The 26555-nt window shown below is 49.2% G+C and overlaps 1 long non-coding RNA gene across 1 annotated transcript in view; it reads right to left on the bottom strand.

Moving 5' to 3' along the window:
- Positions 1-20274, bottom strand: part of LOC138521934 (uncharacterized) — a 73360-nt gene extending 53086 nt beyond the window's left edge. The window contains exon 1 of the long non-coding RNA XR_011283180.1: positions 19337-20274. This is a non-coding gene — a long non-coding RNA (uncharacterized lncRNA). The remainder of the gene's footprint in view (positions 1-19336) is intronic.
- Between the last annotated feature and the right edge of the window lie 6281 nt (positions 20275-26555).

Genomic DNA, 26555 nt, shown 5'->3' with positions numbered 1-26555 from the left:
AAGCATACGGGGAAGGGTAGGAGGCAGTCATTAACCACCACGCCCCTCCCCATCCAGTGAACTTACCTTGGTCCGCTCCTACTCCCAAAGGGCTCTTCACTACTGCAGGGCTCAGGCGGTCCACCGACCTGCAAGACAGAAGAAGTATGATACTTAGTTAACTGACAGACATTTGAAGGCTCCCCAGAACCTAGTTGAGCCACAAGGTATATTGAACACTTGCATTGTAAGACTTAATCAGCGCAGAACTGTGCATTGCAGCAAAGGATATATAGAAGGCGGTTGGGTGCGCCGCAGCAGGCCTGGGCCACCTGGACCCAGTGAAGGAACTGGGCAGAACTGCAACACCGCCTAGAACCCAGTGAAGAAACTGGACAGGACATTAAAGACTCAACCATCCAAGGATGCAGCAGCTCAGAGGAACCTGGAACCTCATTCCTCAATCCGGATTACTCCCCCACATTCCGTCCATTGGGTGACTAAACCTACAGTGGGCAGAGTGAGGAGGAGTGTTTTGGGCAACTGCGAGAACCACAGACCGGACCAGAACCCGTCGACAGACCGGACCAGGCACTCCTGCTGGGCCCCAGAGGTAGGCGTTACAGAACGCTAAGCCCACGTTACCGCCTTGCCCAAGTGCCATGGCATCAGAGATCGACTAACTAGCTGCCCTGCTGGGCGAGTTGAGGGCCGAAGTGCACGCTGCACGCTCGGAAACCAACGCCATGAGGAAGGAGCTGGTTGTGAACAGGGAATGAACAGAGGAGTTGGCAAAACGCCTTACCAGGACTCAGGCTGGACAAACCCCACTGCCTGGCGCACGGGGGTTCACAGGGGACCCTCAAAAGTACAGGGTGTTTATGACCCAGTGTAGGCTCCATTTCTTGTGTCGTCCAGGAGCATTCCCAACAGACCAAACTAAGGTAGCCTTCATCTTGTCCTACCTAGGGGGACATGCTGCTAGCTGGTCAGTGCCCTTAGTTGACCGGGATGACCCTGTCCTACACAATTTCGTTAATTTCCAACAGGAGATGGACAAGCCGTTTTCTCGCCGTACCCGGGGTCATGCCTTGGATGGGGACTTGTTGGCGTACATCACAACATTTAATCGGCTGGTAGCTGAGACCCGTTGGCCGGAAGAGAAACAAACCACCCTGTTCTATCGGGGTCTGCAAAGCGAACTAAAAGACGTTCTAGCTCAAGTTATGAATCCACCGGATCGCTGTACGGACTACATAGATCTGGTGATACAGTTAGATCATCGTCTGCAAGAAAGGAAGTCTGACCGATCCCGTTTTGTGAATCGCCCCTTGTACCTTCGTCCCCAGGACACACCTCCAACTACCGAAAGCACGCCAGAACCAATGCAATTGGGGAGTATAAGAGGCCCACTAACCAAGGAGGAAAGAGAACGACGCAGGAAACAACAGTTATGTTTGTACTGCGGTAAAGCGGGACATTTCTTGAAGGACTGCCCGAATAAGACACCCCGAAAATCACTGGGAGTCATGGAAACCGAGACAGAGCCGCCAGAGTTACCGGGAAACTACATGGCTCGACAAGAGTAGAGACCGGCTTGTCGGGAAAAGAGACGCCAGCGGTCTCGCATCTTACAACACCAGTTATCCTACTATGCCCCCAGCAGCCACAATGGATGCATGCTCTGGAAGCTTACATGGACTGTGGAGCAGTAGGCAATTACATGGACATCACAGTGGCCCTACGGATAGGTGTGTCTATACAGAAACGGGACAGAGTCGATAACATCCTGTCAGTGGATGGAACTCTGTTGTCGTCAGGGCCTGTGACCCAACGTACTGGAAAGGTTGTATTGCTATGCCATGATGGCCATCGGGAACAGATTACCTTCGATCTCATCAACGCTCCCCAGTTCCAATTGATCTTGGGAATGCCCTGGTTGATGTGCCATAATCCGGTCATAGATTGGCATACTCATTCCCTGACATTTTCAACCGCGTGTACTCGTACCTGTTATCCTGCTTCAACCACAGTCCACGAGAACCCTGCACCTGTAACAAAGTCACCAGGAACCGTGCTAGGAATCATAGGGCAGCTACCTCCAGAGTATGACGATTTTCACAAGGATCAGGCTAACTCCTTGAAACCCCACAGGCCCTACGACTGCCAAATTGATCTAATTCCTGGAGCACAACCTCCATGTAGTCGTATCTACGCCCTTACGGAAAAAGAGAACCAACATCTACGTGAATATCTAGATCAATACCTGGCCAACGGATTCATTCATCCGTCCAAGTCTCCTGTTTCCTCAGCTCTCTTCTTCGTCCCCAAGAAAGAGGGAGACCTCAGAACTTGTATAGACTATAGAGTGCTTAACAAAATTACCATAAAGAATCGGTATCCCTTGCTCCTGATTCCTGTACTCTTAGATCAAGTAAAGGGAGCAAGGATCTATACGAAACTGGACCTCCGGGGGGCCTACCACCTGGTTCGCGTGAAGGCCAGGGACGAATGGAAGACGGCCTTTCCCACCAAATTTGGGTTGTTCGAGTATAACGTTATGTCCTTCGGACTATGCAACGCGCCAGCTGCATTCCAATACTTTATGACAGATGTGTTAAGGGAATTATTGGTTGTCTGCGCGATGGTGTACATAGATGATATCTTGATCTACTCTAAATCTGTCCAAGAACACGTGCACCACGTAAGAGCAGTCTTGGAAAAACTATGTCAGCACCGCTTATTTGCAAAACTTGAGAAATGTGATTTTCATGTCACCACTGTGGAGTTTCTCAGATACATTCTTAGCCCTCAGGGTATCCAGATGGATAATCGCAAGGTGAAAGCAATATTACAATGGCTTTCTCCCACCTCAATCAAGACGGTCCAGAGTTTCCTAGGCTTCGCGAATTTCTATAGAAGGTTCATCGCTGATTTCTCAGAGATCGTCCATCCCATAACATCATTACTCCGTAAGAACCACACATTTCAATGGACTGCCGAGCCCGAGAGGGCTTTCCAGCAACTGAAAAAACGGTTCACATACAGCACCTATTCTCAAACACCTGAATCCAGACCTTCCATTCTTGGTGGAAACAGATGCTTCCAACGTGACTATGGGGGCAGTGCTATCCCAGAGGGACCCAAAAACCAATCAATTACATCCGGTAGCCTTTTGGTCTCGAAAGTTCAACCCAGGAGAACTTAATTACGCGGTGACCGACAAAGAACTTCTCGCCATAAAGGCCGCGTTCAAGGAATGGAGGCACCATCTCTTAGGAGCGCGACATCCGGTAGCAGTACTTACCGACCACCGCAACTTGCAATTTCTGCGGACGGCCGGAGCCCAAACACCCCGACATTTGCGATGGGCCCAGTTCTTTTCAGAGTATAACTTCACTGTCAGCTATCGCCCCGGGGTAAGAAACGGAAAAGCTGATGCGTTGTCACGAATCGGCTGGAGTACAGAAAAGGACGATGCATATGCAAGCCCTCCTCCACAGCTCATCATTCTGGAAGAAAAGCTGTTAGGAATCACCGGTACTCCTCTGCCTACACTGGAGACCCTACACGAACAGATCAAGGAAGCCATGACCCCAGCACAAGTGCATACATGGATTTCACAAGGTTCGCAACAAACTCAAGTTAACGAACTCCCATATTACCGAAATCGGCTTTTCTTGCCACACCTGGCAATGCAGGAACAGGTCATGAACACCTACCATGATGCACTTACAGCAGGACACCCTGGTATAGCCAAGACCATGGCAAAAATCCAACGGTATTTCTGGTGGCCTACATGGCGGAAAGATATAGCACAGCATGTGAAATCTTGTGACATCTGTGCCAGAAGCAAAACACCAAGGACCAAGCCACAGGGATTACTCCGTCCTTTGTCAATTCCACCGATCACGTAGCATACAATCTCATTGGACTTCATCACTGAACTACCCCCCTGTGGCGGTTTTAATACCATACTGGTCGTCGATCTCCTAACCAAGATGGCACACTTCATCGCTTTGAAAGGCATACCCAGTGCAGGAACTTTAGCTCAAACCTTTCTCACCAACATTGTTAGACTACATGGCTTCCCTTCGGTAGTTATATCGGATCGAGGGAGCCAGTTTGTGTCCAAATTCTGGAGGGCATGTTGGGCTAAGGCTCAGATCGAGGTCCGCCTGTCTACCAGTCACCATCCACAGACCGATGGGCAGACCGAGAGGACAAATCAATCGCTCGAGCAGTACCTTCGGTGCATGCTTACACAGACATAATTGAATTGGGTGGAACTACTCTGGGCAGCGGAATACGCATACAATAACACAATTCATAGTTCCACTGGCATTTCGCCTTTCTTCTTGCTGCATGGGCGAGATCCACCAACATCAGCCTTAGACCCACCAGCACCTTTGGACATGCCAGCAGTGAGAACCCTACACACCAACATTAAGGAAACATTGAAAAAGGCCACCCAAGCCCTGCAGGTAGCAAAAGCCAACCACAAGCGTTTCACAGACAGGAAAAGAACCCCAGAACCTTAGTACCAGATTGGCGACAAAGTCTGGTTATCCACAAAGCATATTCAGCTGAAAGGACCCAAGAAATTTCACCCCAGATACATTGGGCCATACCTGATAAAGAACATAGTCAACCCTGTGGCCATGGAACTTGAACTCCCACCGGTACTTCGCATGCACCCGGTGTTCCATGTCTTTTTATTGAAGCCTGTACATCCTGGCACTCGTGACACCCTTAAAAGGCCTCCCCCCGTGATAGTACAGGGAGAAGCCGAATACGAAGTCAGAAATATCATGGACTCCAAGATAGTGCAGAAAAAACTCTATTATTTGGTGGACTGGAAAGGGTATGGAGTTTTAGATCGGACCTGGGAACCAGCTGAACACATGCATGCTCCACGTCTCTTGGCTCGATACCACCGTGAACACCCAGAACGTCCAGGTCCATTGGCTCTCCTTGGGGGGGCCTTAGGGGGGGGAGTGCTGTCATGACCCCCAAGACTCCAGTCAGTAGCATTGGCGGCATCTGGTCTAAGAACATGGCGACATGGCGCAGAAAACTGGCTTTTGCCACTGCTTTAGGAAATGCCCCTTCCAAAATGGCCCCTGGGTTGGGACCGATCAATGTAATCCAACATGGCCCCTAGAGGGCCTACTGCGGAAACATCCATGGTGACCTAGTGGTGCTGGGTGGGCTCAGGGCTATATAAACCCCACCCTGAGCCACACCCAGCGCTTAGCGTTCTCCCCGGCTCTACAGAAGCGTGACGCTGCCTGTCACGGTCTGACTCCGCTCTCATCCCGCGGCTCCAGTCATCTGGGTTCCTCGATCCCAGCAACGCAGAAGAAGCAGCAGGTTACTCAGCGGGTCCGTTCGCATCACTGCAAACAGCTGATCTCTCATTGGCATTGCAGAGGGGAACAGCTGTCACTCGTCAGTAACGCAGAAGGCAGGCACCAGCTGATCTCTCCCTCGTCGCCTCGCCCACGTTGCAGCTCATTTCTTCTACTCATCAGCAACGCAGAGGGCAGGCACCAGCTGATCTCTCCCTCGTCGGCTCGCCCACGCTGCAGCTCCATTCTTCTGCCTGCAATATAAAGCATACGGGGAAGGGTAGGAGGCAGTCATTAACCACCACGCCCCTCCCCATCCAGTGAACTTACCTTGGTCCGCTCCTACTCCCAAAGGGATCTTCACTACTGCAGGGCTCAGGCGGTCCACCGACCTGCAAGAGAGAAGAAGTATGATACTTAGTTAAGTGACAGACATTTGAAGGCTCCCCAGAACCTAGTTGAGCCACATGGTATATTGAACACTTGCATTGTAAGACTTAATCAGTGCAGAACTGTGCATTGCAGCAAAGGATATATACAAGGCAGTTGGGTGCGCCGCAGCAGGCCTGGCCCACCTGGACCCAGTGAAGGAAATGGGCAGAACTGCAACACCACCTAGAACCCAGTGAAGAAACTGGGCAGGACATTAAAGACTCATAACCATCCAAGGATCCTGCAGCTCCGAGCAACCTGGAACCTCATTCCTCAATCCGGATCACTCCCCCACATTCCGTCCATTGGGTGACTAAACCTGCAGTGGGCAGAGTGAGGAGGAGTGTTTTGGGCAACTGCGAGAACCACAGACCGGACCAGAACCCATCGACAGACCGGACCAGGCACTCCTGTGGGCCCCAGAGGCAAGCGATACAGCCATTTTAGAATAGCGTCAACCTTATGTACGTCCATTCTGATGCCTTTTGGCAAAGGATGAAACCAAGAAATTCTACTTCGGTGACGTGAAAAAAACATTTCTCCAGCTTTGCATACAAACGATGTTGGCGGAGCTTGGTGAGGACTGAACGAATGTGCCTGATATGATCTTGTTTTGAGGCTGAGTAGACCAAGATGTCATATGTACACTGAGGCGCAAACGTCAATCAGTTCTCTCAAGACATCATTCATGAAATATTGAAACGCTGCGGGAGCGTTGCATAAGCCAAAGGCATGACTTGATATTCCAACAAGCCATATTTGGTACAGAAAGCGGTTTCCCACTCATCTCCGCTTCTGACTCGGACCAGATGGTATGCTCCCCGAAGGTCTAATTTGGTATAGATCTGGGCATTTTGACTTGGTGTAGCATTTCTGGGATAAGAGGCAAGGAGAAGCGGTTCTTCGCGGTGATCTGGTTTATTGCGCGGTAATCAATACAGGTCCTCAGGTCCCCTTCCTTTTTCAGTACGAAGAACAAAGGACTGGCTGCTGGGACTTAGATGGGCAGATATTGCAAGGTACTGGTAAAATAGGATTTCAGGTGAAGGTTTTCTGGTTCGGTGAGAGCGTAGATCCTGCCGCAAGGGATTTGTGCCCCAGGAATAAAGTCAATTTGACAATCATAAGGCCTATGCAGCGGCAATGTGTTATCCTGGTCTTTTTGGAATACGTCCTGAAAGTCATGATATTCATCTGGCAAATAATTAGTTACTCCTAGGGTAGAAGCTACAGTATTGGAAGTCTTGGAGATACAGGAGTTGGGTTCCGGTTCGGAGAGTAGCATGCCAGGGAGCAGTTGCTGGAGAAGGTTAATTTCCGTGCCCGCCAGTCAATCAAAGGGTTGTGAGCAACCAACCATGGCATCCCTAGTATCAACCGGAACTGAGGTGCCTTAATAAGATCGAATGAAATACACTTCCGATGTCCATCCTGGCACAGCAAGGTTACTGCAGCTGTGCACTGGGTTACTGGTCCAGAGGCGATTTCTGTCCCATCCACGGTAGTCACCTTGTCCCTAGTAGACTTAGAACACAACGGGAGCCCCATCTCTGCTGCCAACTCTTGATCTATATAGTTTCCAACTGCTCCGCTGTCGATGTATGCTTCTACGGCATGCATCTTTGACGATTGTTGGTGGTTTATTAAGATTACGGGTATCGCAAAGTGTGAGGTCAGTGGCTCTTTCTCATCACTCGACAAACTGACCTCTATGGTTGCCGAGCTTGGTAGTTTTCCGATTCCTTAACTTCATCCTTTTCTGTGGCCCCGACTGTCCTCCTTGGGGGTTTTACTGGGCAGTCTTTCAGAAAATGTCCTGGTTTTCCACAATACTGTTTTGTTAATGGCGGTCGTATCCCTCCGATCTGCATTGGTTCCACGGCGTTGTCTGGCACCCGCGGTGCGTTGTCTCTAGGCCCAACATAAACTACTCGAGAGTCTGCTTTGGACCTTTCTGCTTTTCGGTCCTGCAACCGATGGTCTAGCTGCACGACCAGATTTATGAATTCGGTACAGTCTCTGGGGGGGGGGGGAGGGGGAATCAACTACCTGGGCCAAGACGTCCTTTAATTCGCCTCGTAAGCCTCGCTGGAATAACGTGGTTCTTTTGTTTTCTGCCCACCTGGCTTCAGCAACCAGTCTATTTAAAGTAGCAATGTATGTTAACAAGTCTTGGTTCCCCTGCTGGCCGGAGGGATAGGAGTTTGTTATCCACTGCTTGTTCCTGGGTGTTGCGAGCAAACAGTTTTTCCATTTCTCTCTGGAACCCCCCATAATCCTGCAACAATGGATCATTATGGGTCACCAATGGCACCAACCAATCCGCTGCACTTCCACTCAAGTATGATAGGATGAAAGCTACCCGAGCTTGGTCATTTGGAAATGCAGGAAGGGATAAAAGGTGCACACTCTCAGTCCTGAAATATTAGGGATTAAAGGTTATTAGACCAAGGGTTTAAAGGTCTTTTGGGTGCGGGGGAGGAAAAGCAGCCCTAGCACAGGGCTGCATAAATATATAGAAGAGAGAAAAGAGGATCCAAACTGGAACCCTCCCGTCCCCTGCACACCTATAAATTGTGTCAAAAAGACGCCTAAACATTAGTTAAAAAAACTTTTTTGTATTTCAAAATCAAAATATTCAATTAGAAAGCAGATTTAGTCATTAATAATTAAGCAATCAATGGTGTGAATATAAGAACATGCGTAATTTATTCCAAACGCAAATAACAGGGAAAGTTTCATTCATTGTGGACGGCTGACGCGTTTCGAGAAGTAAATTCTCTTCTTCATGAGCCAAAGATCATACAAATGAACTGAAATAAAAAAATGTTGAAAAAGTATGTATAAGAGCAGGGTATTGTAGTTCAAGAGGCATACTACATACTGTGGTACTTTTGCACAATTGCACAATTACATGTGAGCATTGGGCTGGATGTCCCAGATTGTATACCCTCAAGAAAGGACAGAATTCAATTTAGTGCTTATACAGACACTCATTTGATTAGTATCCAAAGCCACAAGCAACCCAGACTCCAGTGGCTCCAATGTATAACAACAGAGTAATCATCAATGCAACGGAGAAAGTATACAGCCCGGTGTCTAAATACAACTACAAAATCCAGATCAGGCAAGCGCTCACCTTATGTGTAAGGACCCTGTGTCCTATTGTGTTAGATGGTGCCTATGGGCAAGTATTCTTCAATCAATCATGAAGAAATCAACAAATCAAAAAATGCAACGGGGGTCCCAGATGCTGAAAACAACAATACGGGCAATGAGAGGTGTGCATGGATGCACGGTACTGAAATTAGGTTAACAAAAGCTGCATTGCTTAATTAAGTGTTGGAAAAGGTAAGGACTCACCCTGGCGGGGTGATTTTTCGGACAGGTCCAACGGATTCCGAAGAACCCAGTCCTGGGAATATAAAGATGGCACGATCCAGTGCAGGATGCAGCACGCTCTAAGCGTCTGTAAGAAAAGCCCAGAGGAGCTTTAGATTAATCATGGCGAGTTTTGAAGTAAACCGCAACACTAGCCAGGCATAGTGTGGGAAGTGAGGCAACTTACTATTGAAGCCGCGGTGCGCGGTCGTGAACAGCGTTCATCAGTCTTTGCGAGGCAGATCGCGGCAAAGCGTCTTCATTCCAGGTCGAAGGTACTCGAGCGTTTGTTAGAGACCGTTGCTAGGCAGGGTACGCTCCAAGTGGAACGAAGGACCCTCCTGCATGGGTTAGACTGTACAAATGAGTGCAGTTGTGTAGAAACAGAAGTCGGACTAGTGAAAGTGTACACAGGCTGGAACAAGCTACAAATGCCCCTCATTTGGAAATGCCCCAGGGCGACAAAGGAAATGAAGGCGACACTGATTTATGAATGCTGCATACTTCCGTGGGTCACCCGAAAACCTTTCTGGTGGTGCCAGGGGAACTGTTCCAGGCAGCGTGATCTGTACTGGTGTGGGGGATAAGATGGTGAGATAGGATCAGTGGATTTCCTCCAGGCAGAGGAGTCTGACCTGCCTGTGATTGCAAGAACTGTCTGCCGATTTCGACGGTGCGCTCCTTGGTCACTATTAGGTCTCTTCGGAGTGCATTAGTCTCTTGTCGAGCTGAAAGAACCTCAGCACGAAAGTCCCCCAACAATTGGGCTAATTGGTCGATTTCCGATGTTTCCATGGCACCCAGGTGGATTATTTATGTGAGGCTTCGCGTTCTGTTATGCTCACCTGGTATCCACGGGGACGCCACCCAGCCAGTTGGTCGTTGGTGCCCTTCTCAATGATTCCCTGGTGTGGGTCTCGGTGTCGATGGGACTCTGCCTGGAAATGAAGACTATATTAGGACTGGACGACCAAGGTAAGTTTTCCCCCACCTCCCTTGTGATTTCAGCCCCTCCGGGTTCTCTTCTCACCTGGTTGTCGGAATTGGTGGGCTCTCTGTCCTGCTCTCTGTGCAGGGGCGCGTTGTCTTTTGTGGGCGCGTGCGGTACAGTTACATCACTGACTGCGGGCCTAGTAATGTCTTTCAGGTAGGTCTTATTGCGATTGATGGCGTTGTTATTCTTGCATGCCTTTTCTCTGTTCTAAAATGTCTCTTTTTATCTCCCCTAGGTGCGCGGAGTGTCCGCTTGGTGAAATGGGTAGGCTGGTTCTCACCGGTAAACAATGGCGCACAATATCACTATGATGCGGTAAGGATGGCGCTTTGCGCGGCACAGCGATGTCTTGTCCTCACTGACCTGTGCTTTTCTCTTTTTCGTAGGTCGCGGTGTGTTCCAAGCGCGGATGGAGTTCCGGAGCTATGCCGGTCGAAAAGCAACCAGCCAGGTAAGTCTAAGCGCTTTGTGGATGTAATGTCTGTACTACCTCCTTTAATGATGTCTTTCTCCCTTTGTGAGGTCCTTCGATCCAAGCCGCGAACTCTTCCAACGGAGCTGCCCAGGTGCCGCGAGCAGTGAAGGATGCAGATTGCAGGTAAGATTCTGCTGCTAACGATGTTCTTTGTTTTTTTCTGCAGGTCCGGAATTCGTCAGGCTCGTGAGAAAGCTGGACACAGTGAGCGTCACGTTGCTATTAGCAAAGTAACGCGACACGTGTTGTCTTGTTCGGGTGTGGTTTAAATAGCCACTGTAAAGTAGTCCAGGTAAAGTAGCCCCTAGGCCACCACACCCAAAACACTAGACCGCATAGCTTGGTTCTAGGAATCAAGCTATGTGGATGCCTCCATGTTGGCTGAAAGCCTAAATAAATGAGTTCCTCAAGCAGATGTCTTTCCTTACTGATGAGCCTGGCGCCAAAGGTGCCAGGACGGGCCCCAAGAGGGCCTGAGAAGTGGATGCCAGGTTCTGATCCCACCTGGCCAATGGGCTTGCCAGTGGTGATCAGGGCTGAGGGTCGCGACAGAATGCACTGTGTGCCTGATTGGCTGCCTGCCTGCCTGAATGCCCGTAGTCGTGATTGGATGCTTGAGTGTGACCCAGCGGAATGAATGGGAGATCAACAGTATATCTGGGGACCTCTCACTGCTAGGAATCGTGTTCAGAAGCTGAAGTCCACTACGACGAGTAACTGAAGCTTAACCTTGAGCCCTGCTGGACGAGAAGAATTGATGTTGCTCTCCTTCGCAATCTGAAAGCTGCTGTGCCTCAAGGACTGACCCGGAGAGGACCTGGTAAGGCGCCCTCTTCCCAAGCTACGAGGGACCATCGTGCACAGCTGATCTTTGCCTAAGCTCCCTGGTAGACAGACCTTCGACAGGCTGCCGACCCGATACAGGGATTGCTGCAGAATTCCAAGGAGAAGCACCCGGACTGCTGTCCACCACTGTCGACGACCGCCGTCGCCGACTGGAGCCGCCGTGCTCCCGTTGCCTAAGAACTTCATTGATCCAAGGACGCTCTCGTCTGCATCTTCACCGCTGTATCCTGCCAGAGAAGGCCCGACTGTCGACACGCCAAGGAGCATCCACCGGTGGTTTCCCGCCAGCCAAAGACCACAGACACGCCGAAGACTCAACGTCCTTGCTGGGCCACAGTTCTTCAACTCTTTGCGGTCCAGAACCATCGACCTCGATGTGCCCCGCACGCCTCTTCCTTGCAGGACGTTTATGCTTCCCCGTCAACGAGCACCGCTAGGAACGACTCGGCCACTTCACTGTCGTAGCTCGACCTGTTCTTCGTCGGACGTTCGACGACCCATGACTCCTGCCTGAAAGGGAGGACACTCAAGAAGGGCCGTCAATTCCCTGACGTGGAACGCTACAACGCAAGGTACTTTGGGGTTGCAGAACTATTGGAAAGTCTAGTGTGAACAATATATGGACTGGGCTTGTATCTTTCTTCTACAGGTTGCCCAGGTGGGGGGGGATCTCCACACAAAACTGTGTTCAACGGTAGTTACCAGTATTCTGCCTATTGCTCAACCAGCTTGATTTCCTTCCTCTATCTAAAGCTGGTTTCCTCTTTATTTTGATCTGTGTGTCATTCTGAGCGTATGCACTTTAATGAGATCTAATAATGTTAGTGGTACCACTTTAGAATTGTACATATTTACCAGTGTTGATTTTCAGAGTACAAAGTGAGTTATAGTGATCGTGTATATGACCTTGAATATTCATTATATAAAGACTGTGTTTTTACCGATACAGTGTGTGGACATTCCTTTGTGGGTGCTTGGGGACTACACTGTACTTAAGAACCAGCTTGCATCACCTCCTGAGAAGCTAGGCCTTGATTGCTCGACTACGTCTAGCAATACTAGAGAATCTTGGCAGGGGTCTCTGTGTCTCTCCTCTACCAAATAGAGAGCGGAAGTACAGACCCACCCTCCGGTCTTTACACTGTCCACCAACGCTCCTCGGGTAAAAGGGAGAAATACCTGAGCCATGGCAGGAGGGCGACAACATTGGCTGCCTCGCAAGTTCCATACATTGGGGGGGAGGAGGGATGGCACCCATTACTGCTGCTATGAATGCAGAAAGAAAACTCAAGGTCTGGGAGAGACCCATTGGGAATCCTGACAAACCCAAGGTCTGGGAGAGACCCTTTGTGAATCCTGACAAACCCAAAGACTGGGAGGGACGTACTGTAAATCCTGATTAATGCAAGGGCTGGGAGAAGTCTACAAGAGGCTGTTGCAAGGCAGAGGAACGGCCTGAAGGAGAGAGAACCATGAAGCTTGAAACCTGGAAGAGATATTGAGACAAAAGGTGAAAACAGAGAGACCGAAAGGATTGACCAGAGTGATTAACTACTACAAGAACATTCTCAGAGGAGAACTTCTAGATAACAGAGTTGGACTTTGAAGACCAGGTTTGTGAAGCCTTTACATTGGGCCAAAACCTTGGAACATTTGTGCTGCTAGTTTAGGGGAACCAGGGGGTTAAAAGACTTTTGAAGATTAGGTGCTGGAACATTTTGTTTGCCAACTATTTTGAGACTTTACATAGGAGGTTAGAGCGTCTCAAGTAGAGACAAAAACTTGTAAGAATAAGTTAAGAACTTTATGATTTGAACCAGAATCAACTAAACAGTTGAACACCTGGACGAAAACCCCCACTTTGTGTAGGTACACCCTGTCTGCCATTTGCTTTAGGACAATCCCCATTTGTAGGTCATCCCCTATACCTATAGGTGTTTAAATACAAAAATGAACCATCAAATGTCCACTAATAACCAGCAAGTGGCGTGTGTCCTTGCTCGGCCTTACCACACAAAACACACTGCACGCTGGACTCCACTGTTATCCATATATAGCTCCTCCTGATTTAAAGGCTTAGGGGAGTTCAGCACAATGTCTGGAACTGGTTCTTTCTGGCTCAACCCCGCTGCCAGTAGCTCTGCTCTAATAGGGCCATTTCTCTTGGCTGATGGGGTTCAGTCACTGGCTGCTGGGGTCTTGCCCATGATCACAGAGACTGTATGATGCTGAACCTTGCACCATAACATGATCACGGAGACTGTATAATGATGGACCTTGCACCATAACATGATCACGGAGACTGTATGATGCTGAACCTTGCACCATAACATGATCACAGAGACTGTATAATGCTGGAGCTTGCTCCATAACATGATCACAGAGACTGTATGATGCTAGACCTTGCACCATAACATGATCACGGAGACTGTATGATGCTGGACCTTGCACCATAACATGATCACAGAGACTGTATGAGGCTGGACCTTGCACCATAACATGATCACAGAGACTGTATAATGCTGGACCTTGCTCCATATCATGATCACAGAGACTGTATGATGCTGGACCTTGCACCATAACATGATCACGGAGACTGTATGATGCTGGACCTTGCACCATAACATGATCACAGAGACTATATGATGCTGGACCATGCACCATAACATGATCACAGAGACTGTATGATGCTGGACCATGCACCATAACATGATCACTGAGACTGTATGATGCTGGACCTTGCACCATAACATGAACATGATCACAGAGACTGTATGATGCTGGACCTTGCACCATAACATGATCACAGAGACTGTATGATGCTGGACCTTGCTCCATATCATGATCACAGAGACTGTATGATGATGGACCTTGCACCATAACATGAACATGATCACAGAGACTGTATGATGCTGGACCTTGCACGATAACATGAACATCATCACGGAGAATGTATGATGCTGGACAGATCTACCCATTTTTAAAAGACTCACCTTTCATCCTAGCAGTCTCAATAATGCTGTAGAAGCTAGTTGGGGTTGCCAGAATATCATGAAGGTTTGGGAGCGAAATCCTATGCTACAGGTGTTTGGAGGAGGATGAACTCGGTCTGGAGATGGGGTATTGCCAAGCATCACATAGAACATGGGTTATGCCATGGACCCCACCCAGTAATGAAGATGACAAGGAGGGTGAGGAAGGGATTGGAATAAAGATGTGAAGAGCAGGAGCAGTCAAGCATCAAACAGTGAAAAAGAGCTGCCTCTGGGAACTAGGAGCTATTACACAGCTTCCCACTAATCCAACTTCCACGTGAGATACACACTATTTGTCCACTATATATGAGCTATTCTGCTTAAAGTGACTTCTAGCTGTTTACTAATACATCTCTACCCAAATTTCCAACACACATAATAAATGTCACCGAGATAGGGTTGTGTGGTACAAGTTCCTTTAACGTTGATTTTCTGAAATTCAAAACGTTTTTTTTGGCGCAATTAAACCATAACGTCCCTTTAATGTTTTCTTCACTGAATAAATCACGCACAGTGTTAATTGATTGATTAATTATTTGTATAGCGCCTATACACAATGTTTTTCAAAGCGCCTCAAAGAGGGAGGGAACATGGGGGAGTACAATTACATTCTTACAGGTCCTTGAAACAATTCACAATGTGAAATAACCATCATAATCAGCCAGGCGACATTTCAGATAGTGCAAGTGCAAGGAACAATTAAGAAGGAGAAGGGAAAGAATGAGACAAGACAAGCAGTAACATTACTATGCCTGACGACAATCGATGTAGTGCATGAGTATAACGAGAGGAGGGGGAGGGGGGTATGAGACAAGACAAGCAGTAACATTACTATGCCTGACGACAATCGATGTAGTGCATGAGTATAACGAGAGGAGGGGGAGGAGGGTATGAGACAAGACAAGCAGTAACATTACTATGCCTGACTACAATTGATGTAGTGCATGAGCATAACGAGAGGAGGGGGAGGGGGGTATGAGACAAGACAGGCAGTAACATTACTATGCCTGACGACAATTGATGTAGTGCATGAGTATAACGAGAGGAGGGGGAGGGGGTATGAGACAAGACAGGCAGTAACATTGCTATGCCTGACGACAAATGATGTAGTGCATGAGTATAATGAGAGGAGGGGGTGGGGGGTATGAGACAAGACAAGCAGTAACATTACTATGCCTGACGACAGTTGATGTAGTGCATCAGTATAACGAGAGGAGGGGGAGAGGGGTATGAGACAAGACAAGCAGTAACATTACTATGCCTGACGACAATCGATGTAGTGCACGAGTATAACGAGAGGAGGGGGAGAGGGGTATGAGACAAGACAAGCAGTAACATTACTATGCCTGACGACAATCGATGTAGTGCATGAGTATAACGAGAGGAGGGGGAGGGGGTATGAGACAAGACAAGCAGTAACATTGCTATGCCTGACGACAATTGATGTAGTGCATGAGAATAACGAGAGGAGGGGAAGGATAAGAATGAGACAAGACAAGCAGTAACATTACTATGCCTGACGACAATTGATGTAGTGCATGAGTATAACGAGAGGAGGTGGAGGGGGTATGAGACAAGACAAGCAGTAACATTACTATGGCTGACGACAATTGATGTAGTGCATGAGTATAACGAGGGGAGGGGGAGGGGGTATGAGACAAGACAAGCAGTAACATTACTATGCCTGACGACAATTGATGTAGTGCATGAGTATAACGAGAGGAGGGGGAGGGAGTATGAGACAAGACAAGCAGTAACATTACTATGCCTGACTACAATTGATGTAGTGCATGAGTATAACGAGAGGAGGGGAAGGATAAGAATGAGACAAGACAAGCAGTAACATTGCTATGCCTGACGACAATTGATGTAGTGCACGAGTATAACGAGAGGAGGGGGAGGGGGGTATGAGACAAGACAAGCAGTAACATTACTATGCCTGACGACAATCGATGTAGTGCACGAGTATAACGAGAGGAGGGGGAGAGGGGTATGAGACAAGACAAGCAGTAACATTACTATGCCTGACGACAATTGATGTAGTGCACGAGTATAACGAGAGGAGGGGGAGAGGGGTATGAGACAAGACAAGCAGTAACATTACTATGCCTGACGACAATCGATGTAGTGCATGAGCATAACGAGAGGAGGGGGAGGGGGGTATGAGACAAGACAAGCAGTAACATTACTATGCCTGACGACAATTGATGTAGTGCATGAGTATAACGAGAGGAGGGGGGTATGAGACAAGACAGGCAGTAACATTACTATGCCTGGCAACAATTGATGTAGTGCATGAGCATAACGAGAGGAGGGGGGGGTATGAGACAAGACAGGCATTAACATTACTATGCCTGACGACAAATGATGTAGTGCATGAGTATAATGAGAGGAGGGGGTGGGGGGTATGAGACAAGACAAGCAGTAACATTACTATGCCTGACGACAATTGATGTAGTGCATCAGTATAACGAGAGGAGGGGGAGAGGGGTATGAGACAAGACAAGCAGTAACATTACTATGCCTGACGACAATTGATGTAGTGCACGAGTATAACGAGAGGAGGGGGAGAGGGGTATGAGACAAGACAAGCAGTAACATTACTATGCCTGACGCCAATCGATGTAGTGCATGAGCATAACGAGAGGAGGGGGAGGGGGGTATGAGACAAGACAAGCAGTAACATTACTATGCCTGACGACAATTGATGTAGTGCATGAGTATAACGAGAGGAGGGGGGTATGAGACAAGACAGGCAGTAACATTACTATGCCTGGCAACAATTGATGTAGTGCATCAGTATAACGAGAGGAGGGGGGAGGGTATGAGACAAGACAAGCAGTAACATTACTATGCCTGACGACAATCAATGTAATGCATGAGTATAATGAGAGGAGGGGGGGTGAGGGGGGTATGAAGCGATGAGAAATATAGAGGAACAAAACAAGCAACTATCATAGTAGGTCAAAGGATGATTCTGAATAGTGCTGGGGGGGTGGGAGGAGAAGACAAGCTGGGAAGGGGGAGGCAGACAAGCTGATATCAAAGGTCACGGGACAGATGATAAGAGTAAGTGCTAATGGACATAAAAGGGAGGGGGGAGGGGAGGGCAAGGTGGATGTGAAAGACAGGCGGCTACGACTACTATACACATTTATTAATGTGACAAACTGGAGAAGATATAAGGAGTAAGTGAAGCAAGTAAGATAAGGCGGTAAGAGGAGCAGAGAAACATTATCCAAGTTTTGTGCTAATTTTTAGAGAATGGGAAATGGTCGGGGGTAAGTGCAAGTAGTTAGTAAAACTCTCTCAGAAAATATAATAATGATTTGTTGCCATGAGTCAAAAGTGAGACATAATTACAATGCAAGCATAGAAAGGAACATATCAGTGCACACATGCATGTGTATGTAGTTAGTGCAGCTGGGTAACGGGATAAAATAAAACTAATAAAGAACTGAAGACCACGTGGTTTGAAAAGATGTCACAAAGAAAGAGAACAGCAAAAAGAAAACCATAAAACAGTTTTTAATAAATACCAACATTACTTAAGACCTACCAATGGTTGTAAATAAACCCTTCCTAAATGTGCCACTAGGGGCCAGTGTTGGCTAGGGAATGGAAGACTAGCAGCTACCGAGAAAGCAATAGTAGCGAGAAAGAGACCTACCAATGGTTGTAAATAAACCCTTCCTAAATGCGCCACTAGGGGCCAGTGTTGGCTAGGGAATGGGAGACTTGCAGTTACCGAGAAAGCAATAGTAGCGAGAAAGAGACCTACCAATGGATGTAAATAACCCCTTCCTAAATGTACCACTAGGGGCCAGTGTTGGCCAGGGAATGGGAGACTAGCAGTTACCGAGAAAGATGGTGATTCAGAACCAAGTAAAGTGGCTTTCCTGCCATAGAGATGAGCCGTAAAATATAAGTGAAACTCTAAAGCACAGGAAATATCACTGAAGAAATGACTCCAGACCAAGCGCCTATAGCAGGACATTATATAATAACTATTGCACATAAAACTGATATTGAAAAGCCCTTCTTGTGCGGAAGCGGGTCACGGATGAGAAAAGCTGCTACAGTTTTGCAATATAAATGTGAGAGCCGCATATATGGGGGTGTAGATAGGCTGGGGGGGGGGGAGTAGTGGGGGGTGGTCTAAAACAATTAACAGGAGACCCCACTGTGCCTCCCAGCCCCCTCTACTTCAGTGTAGAAGCCAAATTACATCTCCAAAACCCCAGACACCGCTCAAACGAGGCTCCCGCCGAAACTCTTAACCCCGCCCCCTCGCACAACAAATAAATATATATATCACCTGGATCAAGATAACAGTGCCACCCCTCCCTTTCAGATGGACAGTAACCCCAGCCCCCAAAACAGAAAACAGGTCCCGCCCCCCTCCCTCATTTCTCTCTTCACTAAAAAGAGGCAAAAGTACCCCCCACTTCTTAAACATCCCAGGACAGCGGCCAAAAGAAGTAATTCCCCCCCCCCCCTTTGCAAGAACTTCAGTCCTGTCTACGCCCCCCCGCAGAAGTAAACTGACAGCTGAGCCCCCCTACAACGGACACTGCAAGAGCGAGCAGTGCCCCCCCCAATAAAGACTAGCCACTGCCCCCACAGCTCCCCCTTATATACCGCTGGCCAGGGCTCCCAATCCCCCCACAGACAAAGCCCCCCCCCAGTGCCCCACCCTCACAGACACAGTGCCCCTCGCACTTGCAGCCCCCACCAGTGCCCCCCTCCAGACACAGCCCCCCCTTCGCTGACCTCTCAGACACAGCCCCCCCCCCCTTACCTGCAGCTCCCCCCCCCCCCCCAGGGCCCCCCCCCCTCTTACCTGCTGCCGGGCTCCGCTGCTCTCAGACCCCTCCTGCCCTCGGGAGGATCCGCAGCCCCCCATCGATGCTCCATATATTGAAGAAGGGCCGCAGGGTGCGGGGGAAGGAGGCCCCAGGGAAGGTGAAGAGCAGAGCCCGGTCCTGAGCATCGTAGACCGAGAGCCTGCCCGCCTCATAGTCCAGGAAGAGGCCCAGGACCCCGGGGGGAGCGCGGGGGGTCAGGGGGGTGGGAGGGGAGGTGCGAGCCCAGTATTCATCATCCTGGAGCCGCACTGTCCAGAATCCTCGCGCAGGTGATAGTGTGAGCGTCTCCTTCCTGGGCACAGACTCATCACACACCCCCAGGGTCCAGCGCGTGCTGCCCCCCACCTCCACCTCCCAGTAATGCCCCCCGGAGCTCAGCCCCTCCCTCCCCAGGAGACAGGGGTGTATAGTGAATCTCTGGGGGGTGTCGGGCAGGTCCTGGGCTCGGGCTCCCCGTCTCACGCTTCTCCCGTCCGCGGACACGATGAGCCAAGGATGAGCGGTGCCAGAATCCAGAGTCACCTCACCTGCAAGAGAGAAGCCCGGCTCAGAAACCAGCCAATCACAGGGCGCCAACAGCCTGTCAATCACACCCACAGCGAGAGCTCAGCCAATCACAGCCTCCTGTCGCCAGGCACCTGCAGACCCCACCCACATCCCAGGCGAATGCGGCTGTTCCTCCACTCTTCAATGAAACCCCAAGTGACCCCCAAATTCACGAGATAACGGGGAGAGCCCCTCACCCCCACCCACAATTCCCCATTCTCCACCTCCATCTCAGGTCCCAGGGGGGTCTTCGGGTCTGCAAGGGGGGCGATGAAAAACGAAGAAACGAGAAGAACGCAAGAAGGGAGGAAAGAGCGAGAAAGGCAAAGAGAGACACAGACAACGCCCAAGAGGAGGGAGAGGGACACAGAAGAGAGGCAGGCAGAGAGGAGAGAGTGAGAAGAGAGGGAGAGATGAGACAGCAGAGAAGAGAAGCTGAGAGGAGAGTGGGAGGGAGAGGGACACAGAAGAGAGGCAGGCAGAGAGGAGAGAGTGAGAAGAGAGGGAGAGATGAGACAGCAGAGAAGAGAAGCTGAGAGGAGAGAGGGAGGGCGAGGGACACAGAAGAGAGGCAGGCAGAGAGGAGAGAGTGAGAAGAGAGGGAGAGATGAGACAGCAGAGAAGAGAAGCTGAGAGGAGAGTGGGAGGGACACAGAAGAGAGGCAGGCAGAGAGGAGAGAGTGAGAAGAGAGGGGGAGACGAGATAGCAGAGAAGAGAAGCTGAGAGGAGAGTGGGAGGGAGAGGGACACAGAAGAGAGGCAGGCAGAGAGGAGACAGTGAGAAGAGAGGGAGAGATGAGACAGCAGAGAAGAGAAGCTGAGAGTAGAGTGGGAGGGAGAGGGACACAGAAGAGAGACAGGCAGAGAGGAGAGAGCAGCGGCGCCTGCAGAAATTTTTCATAGGGGTGGCCTGATGAGGCCACAGGAAATCTTGGGGTGGCACACAGGGTGCCAAACAGGGGCGGATCCAGCCTCAACATTTTGGCGGGGCTGGATGGCAGTTTTGAAAACTGTTAGTGAGCCCGGACATTAAACCTATTGGGCTACTGAACCACCCTCGTCCTAACATACGCTTTGCAAGCCCAGTAGGCTGAGTAGATATCACGCCTTCCTTTGGCCCATTAGATCCATCTTTCACCCCAACTCACCAGAGGCGTAGCCGTTATTCTGTAACAAGTGGGGCATGGAGCTAATGTAGTAGGGCCCACATTAAGAAGAGCCTGCAGAAGGAAGGGCACTTGTTCTGCCCCCAGCCAAATACATAGGAGTGACAGAGTAGTGAGGGAGGGCGAATCAATAAAAGGAGGTTTGTCCCCTTGAGAAAAGGTTTTAAATAATGTGTTAACATATAGTGCATTTTACAGTACACTTTGTGATAAATTAGGTAAAAACCACCCAGTTTACAATCGATTTTGTAGGGTAAGACATGAAAAGTATGTTAGATTCCAAGCCACCAACAATGCACCGGAGCATTTTCAAACACATTTTCATAATGCCTTTGTCCGCTATATGCCAGTACTCTGCAAGTGTAAAAAAGCATTTTCATATTGATTGTGCTCACACATGTCCTTTCTGGTGCACCTATATATGCCAATATTTCCATATATGACAATAATCATGTTTGCTTTGGCAATAATGCCAGTAACGATACTATAACAAAGCATGTTTATGCTAGCTCTCCCAATACGCGCCAGAATCCCCATGTAAGAACATACTCCTGTTGGCTTTGCCTTAATGCCAGTGAAAAAAGAGCCATGCCACATTAAGAAAATATATCCTTGCTGGCTACAAAAATCCCCCACTCCACATATAATAACACTCATCATGTTGTATTTGCTCCCTAACGGCAATAAAAAATGTCATGCCACAGTAAAAAAACATATAGCCTTGCAGGCAGCACGAATGCCCCCACCCCAATGTTAGAATACGTATGTTGCCTTTGGCCTTAACACCAGTAATACACTGCAATGCCACAGAAAGAAAACATGCTCTTGCTGGCAAGCCGGTAAAATAGCTCACCGGGCTGAGCGCATGCTTTTGTAATCCGAGTGTGATTCGCAGGTTCAAATCCAGGCAAGGCCAACTCTGTCTTTCATACTTCAATGTGATCTCTGTGATCTCTACCCTCCTATATGGACCTCATACTATTATGTTGCTTTTGCAACTTGTTACCTCTCTTACTCTGTACTGTACTGTTTTCCCTGCTCACCAAGTTGTACCACCGCCGTGATACGTATGGGTTTGCGCAATGTCAATAAATGCATTAAATAAATAAAGCTCATTAAATGAGTGCAAACTTCGGCTGGGTGATACATTTGATGTAAATATGTTCTCTGAAAATCGCTTTGGTGAAAGCGCTATATAAATAGCATATCATCACACAAATCCCCCCATATAAGAACATTTATGTTGCACACATCATGTTATATTCCCCCCTGTAACAATATGTATGTTGCCTTTGACCTTAAACACCAGTAAAATAATAAAGACCCAAGTCAAGATAAGGAAGCATGCGCTCCCAATGTAAGAACACTCATGTTGCCTTTGACCTTAATGCGAGTACAACATTCCATGCCACAGTAAGACCCTGCCAGGCCAGCCCCACTGTAGTATTCTCCCCCACCCATCCCCACTCCAACCCCACCATCACATACAAACACTCAAGTAGGCTTTCCATTGCCCAAAAATGGCAGTAAAACATGCCATGCACTTAGAGTGTGAGTCTCCCGACTAGACCCATCTGCAAAAGGTGCACCTGCAGCTTTTGTCATTTATGGCACTATTTATTTAGTGGCTATTACTTCAACTCACTGCTTAGGGAAATTGGGGGGCACTTCTTTCCTCTGAGCCTCATCTGAAATGACTTCTACTCTGGGTTTGTTCGTAAGTAAATGCCCTTTCATATATCACTGAAGCGTATTCTCCCTACTTTCAGTCTGTAAAACTGCCCTGATGGGCTGCCTCATATGTTGTACCTAGGGAGGGCCATCTATTTACACAGGGTTGCTCCTTTTCGCTCTGTTGGCACACTGTTAGTAGCTTTTGTTCCAGGGAAATGGAGCTGGAAACATGCAACTACTATCAAAGGCAGATGGGCAAAGCAAATGATTGTGTTGGTCTAAGGACACCAGAAAGTTCTACTACTTAATGTGATCCAATTTCATTACTCGGGTGGCATTGCAGCTTTATGGGCAGAAAGGAGGTGTGTATCAGTGCCCAAAATCTGCAGGACCACAATGTAAGCATGTGTCCCTTAACATTCATTAAGCATTACACATTTCATGTTGTAGACTTTGTTGGACTTCATTTTAGCTCAGAAAGCATTGCTCATTAAGGATCTGGTCTTCAGCAAATGTGTTGCAGCATTTCCAGTGTGTGTGTTTAATGGTGCTTGCTATAGCCTCATATATCTACAACTGGGGCGAGGAAGGTGCTATAGTGTCCACAGGGGATTCGCGTTACTCCAAATCCTACTCTTTCTTGTCACTCTCAATCCTCCTGCTACCCTGCCAAGTAATGCTGCCAGCCTGTGCACATGCTTAGGAGCTTTCTAGCCAAAGAGAGCATTCTGGGAGTGGGAGGAGTGCTATTTGGAGTCCGCATTTGAATTAAACTAAAGTATTATTTGAAAGCTATTTGCTTACATAAGGTGACTCGAGAGGTGAAAGTGCCGCAAGTTGTAAGGACTATGTCAAGGAAGGGAAGGACTTGGTGTATTGAAGCATATTGGCAAGTAATATGGACACTGTCATCCTCTGAAGCATTAGAGAGGGGTGCTCTTTTCTATTTTAATGCAGCATTCTGAAGTGCACACAAGAATGAGGGGAGTCACATCTGTTAGTGGGAAAGTTGATAGTTATTTAATTTAAATGTTTCTAGAAGTCCTATATAGAGGGACCAAATCTAGCTGTGCACAACAGGCCTAGGAGCTCATTTGTTCTGGGTGGTGACAGAACGGTCGGGATTGCGTAAGGAGGTGTAAGTATAAAGAAATTGCGTGTGTGAGGAGAGCAGAATTGTGTAGGGAGATCAGGGCAGTGCAGTGCTGGCCTCGGTCAAGGGTGGGGTGAAGGTGGGCAGCAATCATGTGTCTTGTGTGGAGAGTAGGGCAGTGAAATGCCTCCCACCTGTCGAATGGGCAGGTAGAAGGGCAAAGGTATTTGGGGGTAGAAAGTAAAGGTCACCGAACATGGGCCTCTAGTCCAGGGGACGGCTGTGACAGGAGGGGCCCTGTTTTTGGATAGGCAGCAATGATGGCAGCACTGCTCTTTGCCGATTGGCAAATGACAACGTGGCAGGGTTCGCATACGACATGGTCTGGCCTCGTAGGCCAGATACAATTTAAAGAGCTGCTCTTTCAATTGGCAGGCACCGCAGCAACACGTTTTTGACACAGGGTGTACTCTTGACGATGGGTACACGGAGAATGGCCTCACTGAAAGAGACACCGATTATCCTGCTAAGGTGGCCAGCATGCATCTCGCAGCCAGCAGGTACTCTCTTCTTCCAGGGGCGTCTCACCTCCACAATTGTTCTATTTAATAATAATGGGCTTGTTACATTTTAACGCCTCCTCCCTCCCCCACAATCAGTTTTGTGAGGAGAAAATAAAGCGGTGTGGAGAGCGCCGGCTTGAGGTCAAGCGAGCAGGCCTGTGCATGGCAAATAGGCAGCTGCAGAAGGGGGGGGGGACTTTAGCCCTCCCACGCCCATGCCTGGCACCACCCCTGGTGCCACATACCTCAACTCTGAAGTGCTTGCCTGGGACAACCACTCGATCCCTCAGCGCCGCAGCCCAGGTCTCCTTTTCAGTGCCTGGAAGTGAACAAAGCCTGCAAGTGCAAGCCAAAACAGAAATGCGTGCACTCAGGCTGTGTTTATTGTGCGATCAATGGGGGTAGGGCCACCATCATACGTGGCTTGATCCAGTCCATTGCGGGTGGTGAGCTGCGGCAACAAACAAAAAAATGTGTTCACACTGAACTGCACATGTGATTATTGTCCATGCACAGTTCAGAGGGGAAGAAAAAAAAGTGTATTTTTTTGCTTTTTCATGGGGTGGCCGATGGGGGGGCCAGCATTTTTATAAGGGTGGCCATGGCCCCCCCTGGCAACCCCTTGGAGGCGCCCCTGGGAGAGAGTGGGAAGAGAGGGAGAGACGAGACAGCAGAGAAGAGAAGCTGAGAGGAGAGTGGGAGGGAGAGGGGCACAGAAGAGAGGCAGGCAGAGAGGAGAGAGTGAGAAGAGAGGGAGAGATGAGACAGCAGAGAAGAGAAGCTGAGAGGAGAGTGGGAGGGAGAGGGACACAGAAGAGAGGCAGGCAGAGAGGAGACAGTGAGAAGAGAGGGAGAGAGGAGACAGCAGAGAGCTCAGCCAATCACAGCCTCCTGTCACCAGCCACCTGCAGACCCCGCCCACAGCCCAGGGGGAATGCGGCTGTTCCTCGATTCTTCAATGAAACCCCAAGTGACCCCCACATTCCAGAGAGAACCGGGAGAGCCCCCCCTCCCCACAATTCCCCATTCTCCACCTCCATCTCAGGTCCCAGGGGGGTCTTCGGATCTGCAAGGGGGGGGGGGGGCGATGAAAAACGAAGAAACGAGAAGAACGCAAGAAGGGAGGAAAGAGCGAGAAAGGCAAAGAGAGAGACAGACAACGCCCAAGAGGAGGGAGAGGGACACAGAAGAGAGACAGGCAGAGAGGAGAGAGTGAGAAGAGAGGGAGAGATGAGACAGCAGAGAAGAGAAGCTGAGAGGAGGGTGGGAGGGAGAGGGACACAGAAGAGAGGCAGGCAGAGAGGAGAGAGAGTCGGGTACAAGAGATCTGCAGAGAAGAGAGGGAGAGACGAGACAGCAGAGAAGAGAAGCAAGAGAGGAGAGTGGGGAGGAGAGGGAGAGATGAGACAGCAGAGAAGAGAAGCTGAGAGGAGAGTGGGAGGGAGAGGGACACAGAAGAGAGGCAGGCAGAGAGGAGAGAGTGAGAAGAGAGGGAGAGAGGAGACAGCAGAGAAGAGAAGCAAGAGAGGAGAGTGGGAGGGAGAGGGACACAGAAGAGAGATAAGCAGAGAAGAGACAGTGAGAAGAGAGGGGGAGACGAGACAGCAGAGAAGAGAAGCTGAGAGGAGAGTGGGAGGGAGAGGGACACAGAAGAGAGGTAAGCAGAGAAGAGACAGTGAGAAGAGAGGGGGAGACGAGACAGCAGAGAAGAGAAGCTGAGAGGAGAGTGGGAGGGAGAGGGACACAGAAGAGAGGCAGACAGAGAGGAGAGAGAAGCGGGTACAAGAGAGCTGCAGAGAAGAGCGGGAGAGACGAGACAGCAGAGAAGAGAAGCTGAGAGGAGGGTGGGAGGGAGAGGGACACAGAAGAGAGGCCAGAAGAGAGGCAGGCAGAGAGGAGAGAGAGGCGGGTACAAGAGATCTGCAGAGAAGAGAGGGAGAGATGAGACAGCAGAGAAGAGAGGAGAGTGGGAGGGAGAGGGACACAAGAGAGACAGGCAGTGCCGAGAGGGAGGCGGTTACACGAGATCTACAGAGAAGAGAGGGAGAGACGAGACAGCAGAGAAGAGAAGCAGAGAGGAGACACTGACCGAACGGAGAGACAGACAGTAGAGAGAGACTCAGAAAGGTAGACTGAACAACATGCAGAGAGG

Source organism: Ambystoma mexicanum, chromosome 13 (assembly GCF_040938575.1).
Source record: "Ambystoma mexicanum isolate Mex_15411 chromosome 13, UKY_AmexF1_1, whole genome shotgun sequence".
Classification (NCBI taxonomy): Eukaryota; Metazoa; Chordata; class Amphibia; order Caudata; family Ambystomatidae; genus Ambystoma; species Ambystoma mexicanum.
This window is presented reverse-complemented; position numbering and strand designations above follow the sequence as displayed.